The following is a 14,280-nucleotide window of genomic DNA, read 5'->3' as shown; positions in this document are numbered from 1 at the left end:
GCATAGGCGCTCTTGTCCTTGCCTAAGGTTGAAGAAGGAGCCAGCATATTTCCTGGATTCATGTTTCTGATAAGGCCAAGATTAACAATGAGAGTGACCAGTGACTGAAGCCTTGCTCGTTGGTGATAGGGAAGTCTAAACACTGCAGAGTATTGTTTTTTTCCTCATCCATTTTTTTTTATCGTGGGCTTGATTCCTGTATCAGCAGAAAGGCAATTTCTGCCAAATTTTTGTTGGGCAGAATGTCCAATTCTGCCAAATATTACAGGAAGCTGCCTTTCCACCAACACAGGAAGCGGACGCCTAGATGAAATAGAAATGTTATGAAACTTCCTTTACGTAATATCAAGCCCAGTTTCACATGTGCACTGCAAACAAATTCTGAATTTTGCAAGAGATAATTATTTTCAGGAGCTCGAACAAGACATGTCCCAGGATGTCCACTCAGCAAGCATTTGAAATCAACCACCAGAAGTGCAAATTGCTCATCATACATTCACAAGAAAGGAGTATTGTATATACATGTTTTTAAAAAAAAAGTTTGTAAAGGTGGAACTGCAATGATGTATGTCGTTATTTCAATCGTTTTAGACCTTTTCTAATAGGTTGTATTTCTGTTATAAAATGTGAGTGGATCTCTGGATGCCATTTCAGATTTGCTACTGCATGTTGTTCGACACGAGGCTCGAAGTTTCGCTCCAGGTATTGGGAGCTTCTGCATGTAATTGACTGAGCAAGATTACTTTCTTTTCCTCTAGATAACATAGCCACTCAATTCAGAGAGCGACACAGCACAACCACAAAACCTACGCGCGTGGTGTATACAATTCACATGTGTTTGAGGCAAGGCCGTAATTATAATATATATTGAGGGGGACACATCCCCCACAATATTCAAATATGCTCAAAATGTCCCCCCCAATATATTGCTATAAAATAGATTTCTGTTAATATGATTGTGGTTATGGTTGTACTTTATTCATCCCTAATCTCTGCCATTACATACAATGAAACAAGAAAAGGTAAAAAAGAAAAAACAGAGCAATGTAATACAATACACTATTAGACATTATTGTAAAATATATATAAAAAGTCCGTCCTATGTGTTAGTGAATTTTTTTTAATATTTTAGGCAGGAAATGGCAGGAAATTCGTTTTCAAATTTAGATTTTTTTTCTGGGGGGGAACCCCCAGACCCCCTGGAAGATTTGGTCCCCCCCAATGTTGATTCCATGGCTACGGCCTTGGTTTGGGGGGAAAAAAACACATACTCAGGTATAAAGGATGCATGGTACATCTAAATATTAAAAGAGTACTGTACTCTATTCACAATCTCGGGTTTGACTGTTTGAACCCAGGCATACATATTCAAAAGACATGGTGAAGTTAAAATGTACGAGTTAGTCAATATTTACGTATATTTTTTTTAAAGAAAATCCTTTGAATTGCATTACAGTACTCTGCTTTGAAGAGGGGGAAAAAATACGACGTATTACAATGCGTATCTTGCTTACGGCATGTCACTGCATAGCCTTTAGCCCGGGCTTCCATGCTGAGCAGCTGAGTTAGAAGACACAATAATTCACAACATGTGATCCACGGAGTGACTCACTGCATTAATGCAGAATCCACCCTCCACTGGGATGGTCGGAGCTAACAGCGGAAGATAAAATAAAAAAACAAGCATTCAGCATGCTCACGTCTACATTACAGTACGTATGCTGTTTTCTCGAGCATCTCAGTAACGTGTGCTTGCAATCGTGAATGTGCGCAGTAAAACATCAGCTCTCGTGTGCACATTGTCAATCCACTGCTGGATGTGGTCCTCCCAATCGTCCCGCGAATCGTTTTGTCCAGACTTCACGAACACCGGTCAGTAACGGGTTGGCCAAGGTGGACAGCACAGACGCGCGATGGATTTTGCTGCACTGCCCTTTGGTAATCACTGGGTAAGCCACACGCGCCTGTTTGTTCACGGTGGTCACCAATCCACTCACTCTCGAGGCTCGACTCTGCTTTTGCTTCCGAGACGTGACGAGATGGGGCGCATGCCAGGTCATTTGGTCATCGACAGCTCTCAAATAAGCGGCGTCATTTATATACTCTGATGAGCACGGTTGGCTACGTACGGTGGGATAAGAAGTTAAACATACATATACTGTGCTGTGATTTGTTCTGCTCATAAAACATGCTGTGTTTGGGGGCAGACCTGCGTCAATCACAGGATGTCTATGATTAGATCATCTTGGTTTACCGGCACGAATAGTATAAGTAATGAATTTCCGAAATAATGGATGATGATGTTTTTTTGTACAATATTTGCAAATTTCGCATTAGATGTATATTTTTTATGTTTCCAACAGATAGCATCCCCACAAAATCACGCAACTTTGTTGTAATAAGGAAGAAGCGGAGTTTTTCATTACAAATTACTTTTTTCACTTCAACACACGATGCACTTCATAGCTATGAAGGTTGGTTCAAGTAAGATTTGCATTCTTAAGCACACCTGATTTGAAAATGAAAGTATTATTTCATTATTGTTTGTAGTTGTAATACCATCGCGGCAAAACAGCAGCGAAAGGAATAAATATTACAGCAGTGCAAATGCTGCAAAAATGATTAATGCAATTTTTACGTTAATTAATTATTCAAGAAAAATAATGCCTTTGAAATTATGTTCCATCACTACCCGCTGATCCTTGCGCGTGACACATAACATCACAGTGAATGAACTGGGCTCCGACCCACGGTAATAGTATACATGAAGCCTTCCTTTCAATCCACTCGAGAGCCAAGTTATTACTGCTACAGTTGTGTGCTGCTATTGAAATCCCTTCCGCTATTGCTGGTAATGCCTGACCTCTGCCAATTTTAGTTGTGAGATGGCGAGCTTCATCATATATAGATAAATCTCTCAAATTATACTCTAGTTATGCTTTTTAGTCAATTCAAAGGGTAATGGAGAGCCCATTACAATAACTCCCTCGTACATTTGGGATGACTCTGCGATACAACACAACAGAACTGGTGCACTTTTAATTATTTTGAATTAAATCTCTCTATTCCAACAGTAAGATTAGTATCAGAAGCGCTCTCACAGCTTGGGAAGGCCTTCATAAAAAAATGGATTGACCACGGCTTATGATGATGAAGATGTATATCTCTTTTGCTGTATGATACATGGTTCATCACATGCCTAATAAGAGAATTACAGTATATCCACATTGTTGTTTTCCTTAAATAGAGTAACCCCTGCCATAAGAACAAGGAATTTCTGTCAGTGTCTAAGGGGTGCCAACAGAGATGAACTTCACCTTGTATTAATTTCATGTAACTTTGATACCGTTAATGCAACGTTAGCCCACAGAGATAAGCTAGGCTAAAATAAACGAAAAACCAATAAACTTGCATTTGGGCCATTTATAAATCCAATTCTTTTGCAATACGTAGTATTTTTGTTAGTTATCGATTCGAGTGGCAACACATCACAGGAGCTAGGGTAAGCACTGTTTACCAGAACTTCAAACACTATATCCCCCGACCATTATAAATTATATTATACAGATTAAAGGAACATGGAAATATCATGTCATGTTGACACCCATCCGTTTCTAAAACAACGGTGTAAGCCCCAGAGTAGATCAGTTACTGTGCAACAAATTTCAGCATGGCGAGTGGCGCCACGGTGGTGAGATATTAACTTCCTCGCCTGGTATACAGGATGTCGTGGGTTCGATCCCGACATTGACGTCTGGAATGTGCATGTTCTTCAGAATGACATTGGCATAGAGTGTGTACAACATTGTGATGTTGACATCGTTCATGTCGTGCTGTACCCGTTTTCCCCTCCAGAAAACAAGACATCGTGCGAATGTTTAGTCACAACTTGTCCACCTTCTTTCAGGATTTCAGCTTGGAATTGTATTTCTTCCTACAGCCATTTCTGATGCGAGGGAGGCAATTGTTATTTTAAGTTCCCTTATGGATGGCTCTATATAAAGCTTCTCGGGAGGTCTGGAGCCTGGGGTCACATTCAATGCTGCGAAAGAAACAGTGGTTTCACATAAAGAGAGCTTGTGTTCCACCCATCATTGAATCTGTTTCTTTTATCATTGCCACCACTGAGAGAATTGAGTGCGGCAATATTCTTGGGCACCAAAAGACCAAGATGTTTGGAAGCCAGCACAGCTGCAGGAGATGCCAGGGGGACAGAGCAGTCGTCCCATGTACGATTTGACTTCAGGGTTTGCTTCCCTTGCCTTTGTTTAAACAATAACTGGCTACCAAACAGCAGTACCAGATGGAGTAACTCCTTTGTGGATATGGTTTTCCATATCAGTGGATATTTGGCAATATCTCTCACCGCTGATTGCATAGCGGAGTTCCTGGTTTATTCGCCAAGCACAAGGCCTGCGGCAGGTTTTACTGGGCTTACAATGTGGTACTCGTCGCAAGCCTCACGAACGTGCCCTGGCAGGTTAAACGCCACTCAACAAAACCTCAAACACCATGTCCTATGATCATTATAAATATCATCATAGAGATAAACGGAAGATTTATCAAATATATATTTTAAAGCATGTTAATAAAACCTTCTCAACAGTCATCCTTATTTACTCCAATTTACTTTCATTGTGAATCATGGTTTTTAGCCGATTAGCCTTTGACAGGCTATTATCACAGCATCATCCCCCCTCTGTCAGTATTCAGACAAATGGCATTCACGAGTCTTGGCAGAACACGTGACCATGGTATACACAAGGTACAACACTGCTGCAGTCACACTCACAGTGATACGGGCTGAGGAATGTCCTCACAAAGGTGCACCGTCTCCTCAAGATTCACAGCTATACCTTGCTGCTGATTGACTCATTGATAACCACACATCTGTTCTCTAAGTTTGAGAATGTAATTTAATTAAATGTAGGAGCCCAAGACTTCCAATGCAGGATCTGAGTGATGTTGGCTGAATGCAGACTGGCACAGGAGTAATAGGTTGGGTCTCCCAGCTTTGTGTATTTTTCTTTAATGAAACACTATTCTGAATTGCACACGTTTGTGCGGAACAAGTCTTACTTAACTACTATTTAATAAACTACTTTTTTTTACCAGGTAAGACCCAGTGAGCTACATAGCTATTTTTTTTAGAAGTGACCTGGCCACACACAAATGATAGCTCAACGAAGTGGCTTATGGTGTGGAAATGTATATCAGCCAAATACTCTAAATACATGATTCTAAATCCACGCGATGACAGGGAGAACATGCAATCTCCATATATACATGCATCAGGGTCGGGATCGGACCCACGCACTCCTGTGTACCAGGCGAGGTAGTTAACATCTCACCACCGCAGCTTCTTGTTTTTTTTTATTTAATCCCTTAGAAAATATTTCTCGGCACAAATTGCTGTAAAAAGTATGTAAAATGCAAAATGCACATTTTACACATCACTTCATCTTTTGCCGCCTTAGCTGAGATCAACTTCAGCCGTGCATATTTGACAGGTACCTATTTTGAGTACAATACAAATAAAAATGCAAAAGCATCGAAATAGGTGAAGGTAAAAATTAAATATATTGTGATTGTCAACTGTATTTGGAAGTCAATGACAGAATTAAATAAGACGTTGATGAATGTGCAACTGTAATGACAGCAGCTTCAGTTAAATGAAAAATTATAATTGCTTGAATTGACTGCCAAGGATGCACATTGAGGGCAATTTACCAATATCGCATTCCAAAGGCAGCATCATCTCATTGTCTATGCCATTACCGAAACGTGGGCTATTTTTCAGATGTGACATTGCATGCTATTTTGTTTTCATGCAAATAAAACTCAAACTGAGGATGCGATTGCATACAAAATAGCTTTAAAGAGTTTTAATCTTCAAAATAGCCATTAAAACGTACAATACAGCTATAGTTTAGTTATGTTGTCAACAGCTCATTGTTGATGCATGTTCAGACGATTTATTTTTGCTTTGCAATAATACTGTACGTGATTTATTGAATACATTTGTTCCAAAATGTTACAGTTTTGATAGTGTTCATTTGTTACAGTATTTACCTAATAATGGCATCCTTACATCTATAACTTTACAGACAATCGTTTCGCTGATTACTTTTTTGAATTGATGGCAATGTGTGCGCGAGTAAGATTCTCTAAAATATCAATACTGTATGGAATGTGCGAAATGACCGATGAATCATGCCGAGCTTCCATTAAGGTGACGGATGCGGCAAAGTTGGTGATATTTATTGCAATAAGTAATCAATCCACTAACTCCTTAATCACACATATTGGTTGCGTTAAATAGCACAAGTCTAAATAGTAAACAAGCAACGCATTCGTTTGATGTGTATAATAAAGTGTTGTTTTTAAAAAGCAAAGCAATATATGTTTTTTTTCTAGAAATACATGCCATGTATAATTAGGATTATTACTTAAGGCTCCATCTACGGTATATATTTTTGCAGAACATATACCACGATCAACTGAAATGACAATCACTAAATTTAAATACGTATTAATGTATACGGTGTGGTGGCAGTGTATTCATGGTTACATTTTAATGTACAATTTTATTGAGGGACTGTGCGTTGTCTTGGTGTGGTCTGGGATTGTTTCTGCTGTTGTTTTGCTGTCTTGCCCAAGCTTGCATTTATTGTTGAAAAATGGGCAGGAATGTATGTACTTGTGTAATTTGTACTTAGAATCTTTATTAATTATATTAATTATTTTTGAGTGACTTCAATACTTTGCACTCAAATCGTTTTTGTTGTTGTAGTAACTTGCTGACCCGCGCCCTACTGGCTATCTGTGAAAAAGAGCGTCATAGCTCCTCGGATTCCTCAAGAATAAATAAATAAATAAAAATTCTGATTGTGATTCTGGGGGAGTGGAGGTGGCAGGGGGGGAGAAGTGAGCACGACGCTACGAGCCCAGTGATTGATTCCCAGTCAGGACTAACGCGCGTGGGGAGTGATATTTTAATTGGTCGTGGGCACAGCACTTTCTTCACCAACACACAATGATCAGCATGAAGTATCATCACACTGGCCCCCCAAAAAAAACACACCCCGTGGCTGCCACAGCACGCAGATGCTTTCATCCAGCAGCGGACAGATGCTTTCATCCAGCAGCGGACAGATGCTTTCATCCAGCAGCGGACTGACAAGCAGATGGAAATACGTTTTTAAAATTATTTTTGTTATTATTAATTTATCCATGAATGTCTCACTGATTCTCAAGACTCATTTGATGAAAATGTTGCTTGCAATGTGGGGCAAAATCCTTTATCACGTTTACATTTTGAAGAAAACCACAGTTCACAGAAAAACAAACCTCCAAGCAATTTCTTGAAAACTAAAATACGAATTACTTTATGAAACCTAATTATATAGCGTTCCTAGGTACATATTCAACTATGTTCACCTTTTGTGCCCCACTAGCAGATTCTTTAATTGTTAAGCGAGTTTGTTTATATGACCTTTGCCCTATCAGTAAGTGTCCCAAAGGCAGGTATCATCTGTGCATGATTTCCCAATCCTGCATCAGTCACTGGAGTTAACGGCGTGTACCACGACAACAAAACTAAATGATATTCTTCTGAAAGTCAAAGATATACCCCAAAAATACGAGAATGTTCATTTTTTTTCATCAAGTCTTACAATTCAGATGGATAAAATCATTTGAAAAAATGTTCTGCCATTTGACGACCCACTGCTAGAAGAAGGCTTCCATCCGGTTGTGGGTGTTATTTATCTTTAGTTTACCATGCTGGTCATCTGGATAGCCATGGCCAGGTATGTAACTCAGATCTCCAGTTGCAGTGCTACAGTAACTGATTAACTCCCCCCCCCCCCCCATTAATTTTGTTATAAATACACTACTGTAATTATGTCATTACTTTTAAGCAAATTAACGTACAGTATTTTTAGAGCTCATGGATGTAAATTTCTCTTCCATTTACCAATGACTTTGGGTGTGCATCCGTGATTTATTGAACACGTGCACACAAAAAAAGAAATCTTGCGGTGTGTAGTCCGACAGTGGCCACCAAAATTTAACAGATTCTCCCTAGATCAAGATCCTCCTTGCCTACCCCCCCCCCCCCGCACTGATTCGTGTTTCACTTGAGACAATAAAATAAAATAAATGTTTTGAGTATGCCTGTAATGCTAAGCATTGCCAGTTTCCGTTGTTAATTATAAAAGTATGTATTTCTTTAAGCTCTTCTCAATTCACTCCAAATATATGCAGCTTAGTTGAGCTGTCATTTTTTTTCACCAGAAAACCAGCCACCCATTTTCTCTATTCTGCTCAATTGGACCGTTGATAAAGATGTCATCATGGCCAAAGCTGCCGATGCTACCTAACCTCGCCAAAGCTCTGTATCCTATATCAGATCCCACAGATGCTGCACAATAAACATTGAACCTCCAAGATCTGCCGTAACAGTACCCCTTGTACATTATTCCCGTAGATACCTTCTGAAAATGTAAAAGCACATACTACGTAATTACAGTAAAACCTTGGATTGCGAGCATAATTCGTTCCGGAAACGTGTTTGTAATCCAAAGCACTCGTATATCAAAGCACTCGTATATCAGTTGTGATCACGTGACGCTCGGCAGACAAAGCGTATACGTACTACTCGTATTGCAAGACCTCGCTCGTTTATCAAATTAATATTTATTTAAAAAAAATTGCTCGTCTTGCAAAACACTCGCAGACCATGTTACTCGCAATCCAAGGTTTTACTGTATATCCATAAGAGGTTTTTTGGGTTAGATCGCCAGGTTTGTCTGGCTGTCGCCTGATGAAGCTAGTTGAAATTACTGGAGAAACGTCGTACTCAGTTTGTAAATGTTGTGGCTGGCTCTCCAACACACCGGTGTGCTGTACTAGTGACGAATTGGCATGTTCTGTTCACGTGACAACCCTTACTAGTTGGCTGTGTCGGGTGGTGGCGAGTTTTAACGACACATTTATATATTTACGCGATCTAAGCCAAAAAAAACCTCTATTATGGATGATATTGGTCGCGAAAGCCTGCGTGTTAATGCGTAATTATAAATAAGATAAAACTATGTCTTATAATGCATTTTGGAGACAAAAATCGCAATTGTTTTAAAGAAAGTACCTTAACAAAACATGTAAGTTGTCCATTAATGCAAATAAAATGTGACTTGGTGAAAACGTTGGCTAGGCTCACACAAGATCACTAAATAAGCGGAATGGAATGTAATGACACCTTACGTCTCAACTGATTGTGTGAATCAACGTTTGCAAAAGTGAACGTTATGGATCGGTTTGGGTTGGAGTGGTGATAAAAGGGGTAGAGCCAAGGGCTGATCATTTTAAACCAGCCACCATTGATGAAATGTTGCGAGTGGAAAGCAGTGATTGATTAACATAAGAAGTGGGGGCATTTCCAAGGCAATACAAATACTCTACAGTTTCCTCGACCTGATGTCAAGGACACAAGGAAAATAAAACCTTGGTTGTTATTGGTGTTAGACACGGAGTTCATTAGGCATTTAATGGGGAGGAAGCAGGAGGCACTGTAAGCTTGGTCCTTGTCAGTTTATGTGTATTTTTTTTACAAGTGAAATAGCTAAAACCTCAGTGACAGCCATTGATATACTGTATTACTAATTTGTAATTATAATTTGATATTATCTGTCAGAAATGAACATTTTTGTATTTTGTTGTGCCTGTATAAAAGTTATGATAGATTGGGCCTAGTTAGTCTTAACCTAGGCCCAAACAATGCACATACACACACATGCACAATACATGACCCTGATGTTAAGTACCTGCAATGTGGTGGTGTCAAGACTTTATACATAATGTAAGACACGTGACATTTACCAACATCTATGCCTAAAATCATGTGTGAACCCTGTCTTTAAAAAATTCCTGAATCATTTTAACATCTGGTGGTTACATACTATGGACATAACTAAAGAGAGAAAAAACTGAGCACAGTCCTAAAAAAATGGGGTAGAATATTTTCAAGACAAAGATCTTCTGGGTATTACGAAATCAAAAGTGCAATTACGTTTATCTTGAGCAAATACAAAATGCCCATATTCTCTTATTGTACATCTTGTATCCAAATAGTTGGAGCATTTATGTAAAATATATACACTGTGTGCACTTATTTATATGTTCCATCCGGTTGTTAATGCCATTTTTGGTTCACTTGCATGGGTATCCATTTTTTAGACAATTAATGTGTAAAAGCGTTGGCCAATAATTATAATAATTCATCCATTAATTTACAATGTGACATAATTCAAAGTGGAGTTAATTAAGTTAGAACTCCACTGCCCTTTTGTAATAACAAACCATAATTACTGTATATTGGAAAAAATAGTTAAAATAAAAGACAAGTTATTATAAACTATATTTCATACTTGTCATGCAAAGCATATGGCTCACCTTGAATGTCTTTATTTAGTCCTCACTGGATTTGCAAAACACTGACCATGAAACTTAACATACTTCCTTCGATGGATGTCATTGTCCACCATAAATGCAGCAACCTATGGCTTTCCAACCTTATTTTTCATTAAACACCCTTTCAGAAGCATTAACTATTTATTATGATTTATTTATTTATAACAATTGGTATGAATTATTGAGTGTTATGTACTCGTGGGATTCCTTCAAGCACTCTGGTTTCCTTCACAATTAAAGAATTGATCAAACATATCAAGTGGGACTGTTCTGAAAGTCAAGGCTATACTGGGTATAAGACATTTCTTTATTACAGTAAATGGTGCCTTAACCATCTCCTCTAAATCCACCAAATTTCTGGAAGGCTAAACATGTTTAAACTGGGACAAAATCCTAGTTTTTGCAATTGCTTTGGGGCATCAGGACAGCCGTTCTGAAACCAGCCATGTTTCGGCCAAATGAGGGAATGTGGTAGCTCTTGCCCATGCAGAGGAGTCAATACTGGATGTAAATGAAGGATTTTTATCTGCCCATGCCTGACCTCACCTAGACCCATTTGAACCTTATTTGAGGGTCATGGCTCAGTTTAGAAATCAATGCGCGAAATAATTATGCTCAAAATTGTTTTTAAATAAAGATTATGACATGCGTGTTTTAAATATTAAATAGGAAATATTTTGACTCACTACACAAGCAAGCAGAAACACATCTTGTTGGAAGGATAAATAGTACCGTATTTCAATTTCATTATGAATTACCAGTCTCACGTTAAGTACTGTACTTGTGAACCTTATTGTTGGCAGATTACTGCATACTGTCTCGTTTGTAGTCTAATTTGTCCTGCTCCTGTGTGATCACGTTTGTAATCAAATCTAAACACTTTCCATCTCTGATTATACACCATCAATATTCATATACACAATTCGCGTGTGTCCATCAATTTGCCTTTTCACACTTAGGCTCTCCCAAACGGTACGTGGGAGGAGAACAACCAGACGATTAAAACATCATCTTGCTGAGTTGTGTAGAGGAGAGCCAGTACATTGTTACTCACTTAATGATATAGACTTGGGCCTTCGGATGAACACCTATTTATAGGCCACATCAGGTTATATGGCATTAACTGTACTGGTTTGTGAAATTAAATTGACTAATTCTTGGTGAACCTGCACGCAAAGTTTGTTGAGTGTTCGTGGCAACATTAGTTTTAGAAGCTAAACATAGTTAAAGATGCATCAATCATTTAACGGAGTCATTATAAGGGGTCAGTGATAATCATACTTAACCTGGAGAATGTTAGAAAAATAAAATTGTATTATTATTGTAAAGATAAATACATTAAAGCTTAAACTTCTGTTAATATACTTTAATGAACATATATATACACATAAGCCGATGATATTTACTTTGAATAGAAACAAGACACCATATTTTATTTCACATTTCAACTCTTCTCTGCAATATACAATTGAAGTTGTATATTAAACTGCACTGTAGCTATGTCTATTGGTTGGTTTGATTGTCAGATAGTCAGTCAGTCCCCCCCATCCCTCACCAGTCGCCCCCTCCATCCCCCATGCCCCCTCACCCCTCCGGGCCTCACCCAACATCTCCCACCATTCATTTTCCCTACCCCCATTTCTTTCACAATTTATATAACTTTATTTTGATAAATTCCGGAATAACCTAAAAATGTAGGCTAACCTCATGAAATCATTAACAGATGGCAACTCAATCAGAATGCAGTCTTTAAATCAGTTGGATTTGTCTTAAATATTAATGTTTGTGTCAGTAAGCAATGGAGATGAAATTACATTGGCATTTAGAAACATTTACAGATATGAAAAAAAGGAAAATACAATCATTTGCAAAGGGGGGAGGGAAAGAAAATAGCCACCGTAAGCAAAAACGACAAGATGAGAAGAAATATAGGAGGAACCAGGAATCTCACACATTCAGCATCTAAGACGGACAACGCCACGCACAAAGAAACCAGCACACACGGAGCAGAACACCCACCAGACAGTGAAAATTAACATCCTCCCAATGGAAGTGGACCCACGCCTTTGCTCCTGCCCACCCATCCTCCACATTACGCCAATTCCTGCAGATGGAGGTGCACATAGGTCTCTACCACTGACGACCCGGTCCTGCGCACATGCCAATTCCTGAAGATGTAAGTCAACCCGGGGCTCCGGTCCTACAAGTGCAGATTCCTTGTAGTTGGACGCTGACCTCCACTGCTGCTGACTTCTGTGTAATCCCTATTCCCTTGTTCAACCCTTTAAGACCAACCCCGGATCACGAACTGCGCTGGCTACCCCACACCTCCCCGATCACACACAATCGCACACCATCGCCATGCTCTTGCAGAGCAGTGCTACCCTTGAGATGGGGGATGCCACATTTCCCAGCAATTATATACATCGTTTGTCTCTATTTTCTGTCAATTGTATTTTCTTATGTTGATGCTGTCTTGTTTGCACAGTTGTTGCCCCATTAGCCTCGCATATAATTAGCATAATCATCAATTCACACACAAACGAGTCGATGTATGCATCTTGGGTGTTATACAGTCATGCAATTACATCGTCGATGCTTCATTATGTATCTAGCACATAGACAAAGATCCCCCATACAGCCTTCAACAAACAGTTGGCGAGCACCTACGCAGGCCAGTTTAGTACACGAGGGGATGGGTGACCAACACTACGCCCGGATGCCTTTGTCTTTCCAGTACTGATGTTTACAGATCTCACAATGGGGCAAGTACTACATTACACACTACTGTACACATTCTAAATTGCAGAGATTGGCACATTAAATGAGTAATTAGATACAGATTACATTTAGGCGCGCAAATTACAAACAAATAACAAATTTGATATTACACATTTTCATTTCATGTACATTTGATAATGGCCATCTTTGTTTATACAGTAAGCGTCCCACCTATTTTTCATTATGGACTATCTGTATGCAGTGAGGGAAAAAATTATTTGATCCCCTGCTGATTTTGTACGTTTGCCCACTGACAAAGAAATGATCAGTCTATAATTTTAATGGTAGGTTTGTTTGAACAGTGAGAGACAGAATAACAACAACAAAATCCAGAAAAAACGCATGTCAAAAATGTTATAAATTGATTTGCATTTTAATGAGGGAAATAAGTATTTGACCCCCTCTCAATCAGAAAGATTTCTGGCTCCCAGGTGTCTTTTATACAGGTTACGAGCTGAGATTAGGAGCACACTCTTAAAGGGAGTGCTCAACAAGGGTTTTGCCACCAAGTACTAAGTCATGTTTTGCAGAGGGGTCAAATACTTATTTCCCTCGTTAAAATGCAAATCAATTTATAACTTTTGACATGTGTTTTTCTGGATTTTGTTGTTGTTATTCTGTCTCTCACTGTTCAAATAAAACCTACCATTAAAATTATAGACTGATCATTTCTTTGTCAGTGGGCAAACGTACTCTTCTTTAGGGGGATTGTGGTCCTCGTGCAAGCCATCCCACCCCTACCTATTGACCGGCCAATACTAGACGTCTGTGATAAAGAGTGTCACAGCTCATCGGATTCCTCCAGTCTACATTCTGATTCTGACCTGGTGGCCCCGTCGACCCCTATCAGGGGCTCCTCTACTTACGAACGAGTTAGGTTCCAGAGGTCTGTTCGTAAGTCGATTTGTTCGTAAGTCCAACTTTGCTCCAGTCGATTCCAAATTTGTTGAGTGGTAAAAGTTGTATAATCTCCTGTCGCTGGTTCTTCATGTTCTGCAGATGTTGATGCCACCGCCGGCATCTTAT

General features: G+C 39.2%; 1 protein-coding gene across 1 annotated transcript in view; it reads left to right on the top strand.

Annotated features, from left to right (window-relative positions):
* Positions 1-1,712: 1,712 nt before the first annotated feature.
* The window catches only part of APBA1 (amyloid beta precursor protein binding family A member 1), a 40,284-nt gene continuing 27,716 nt past the window's right edge, over positions 1,713-14,280 (top strand). Inside the window, exon 1 of the mRNA XM_032947232.2 lies at positions 1,713-1,949. The gene's annotated coding sequence lies outside the window, so the exon portion shown is untranslated. The remainder of the gene's footprint in view (positions 1,950-14,280) is intronic.

Source organism: Petromyzon marinus, chromosome 1 (genome assembly GCF_048934315.1).
Source record: "Petromyzon marinus isolate PM22_M1 ecotype Great Lakes invasive population chromosome 1, UKy_Petmar_22M1.pri1.0, whole genome shotgun sequence".
Lineage (NCBI taxonomy): Eukaryota > Metazoa > Chordata > Hyperoartia > Petromyzontiformes > Petromyzontidae > Petromyzon > Petromyzon marinus.
The sequence above is the reverse complement of the archived record's forward strand: the minus strand, read 5'-3'. Positions and strand labels throughout refer to the sequence as shown.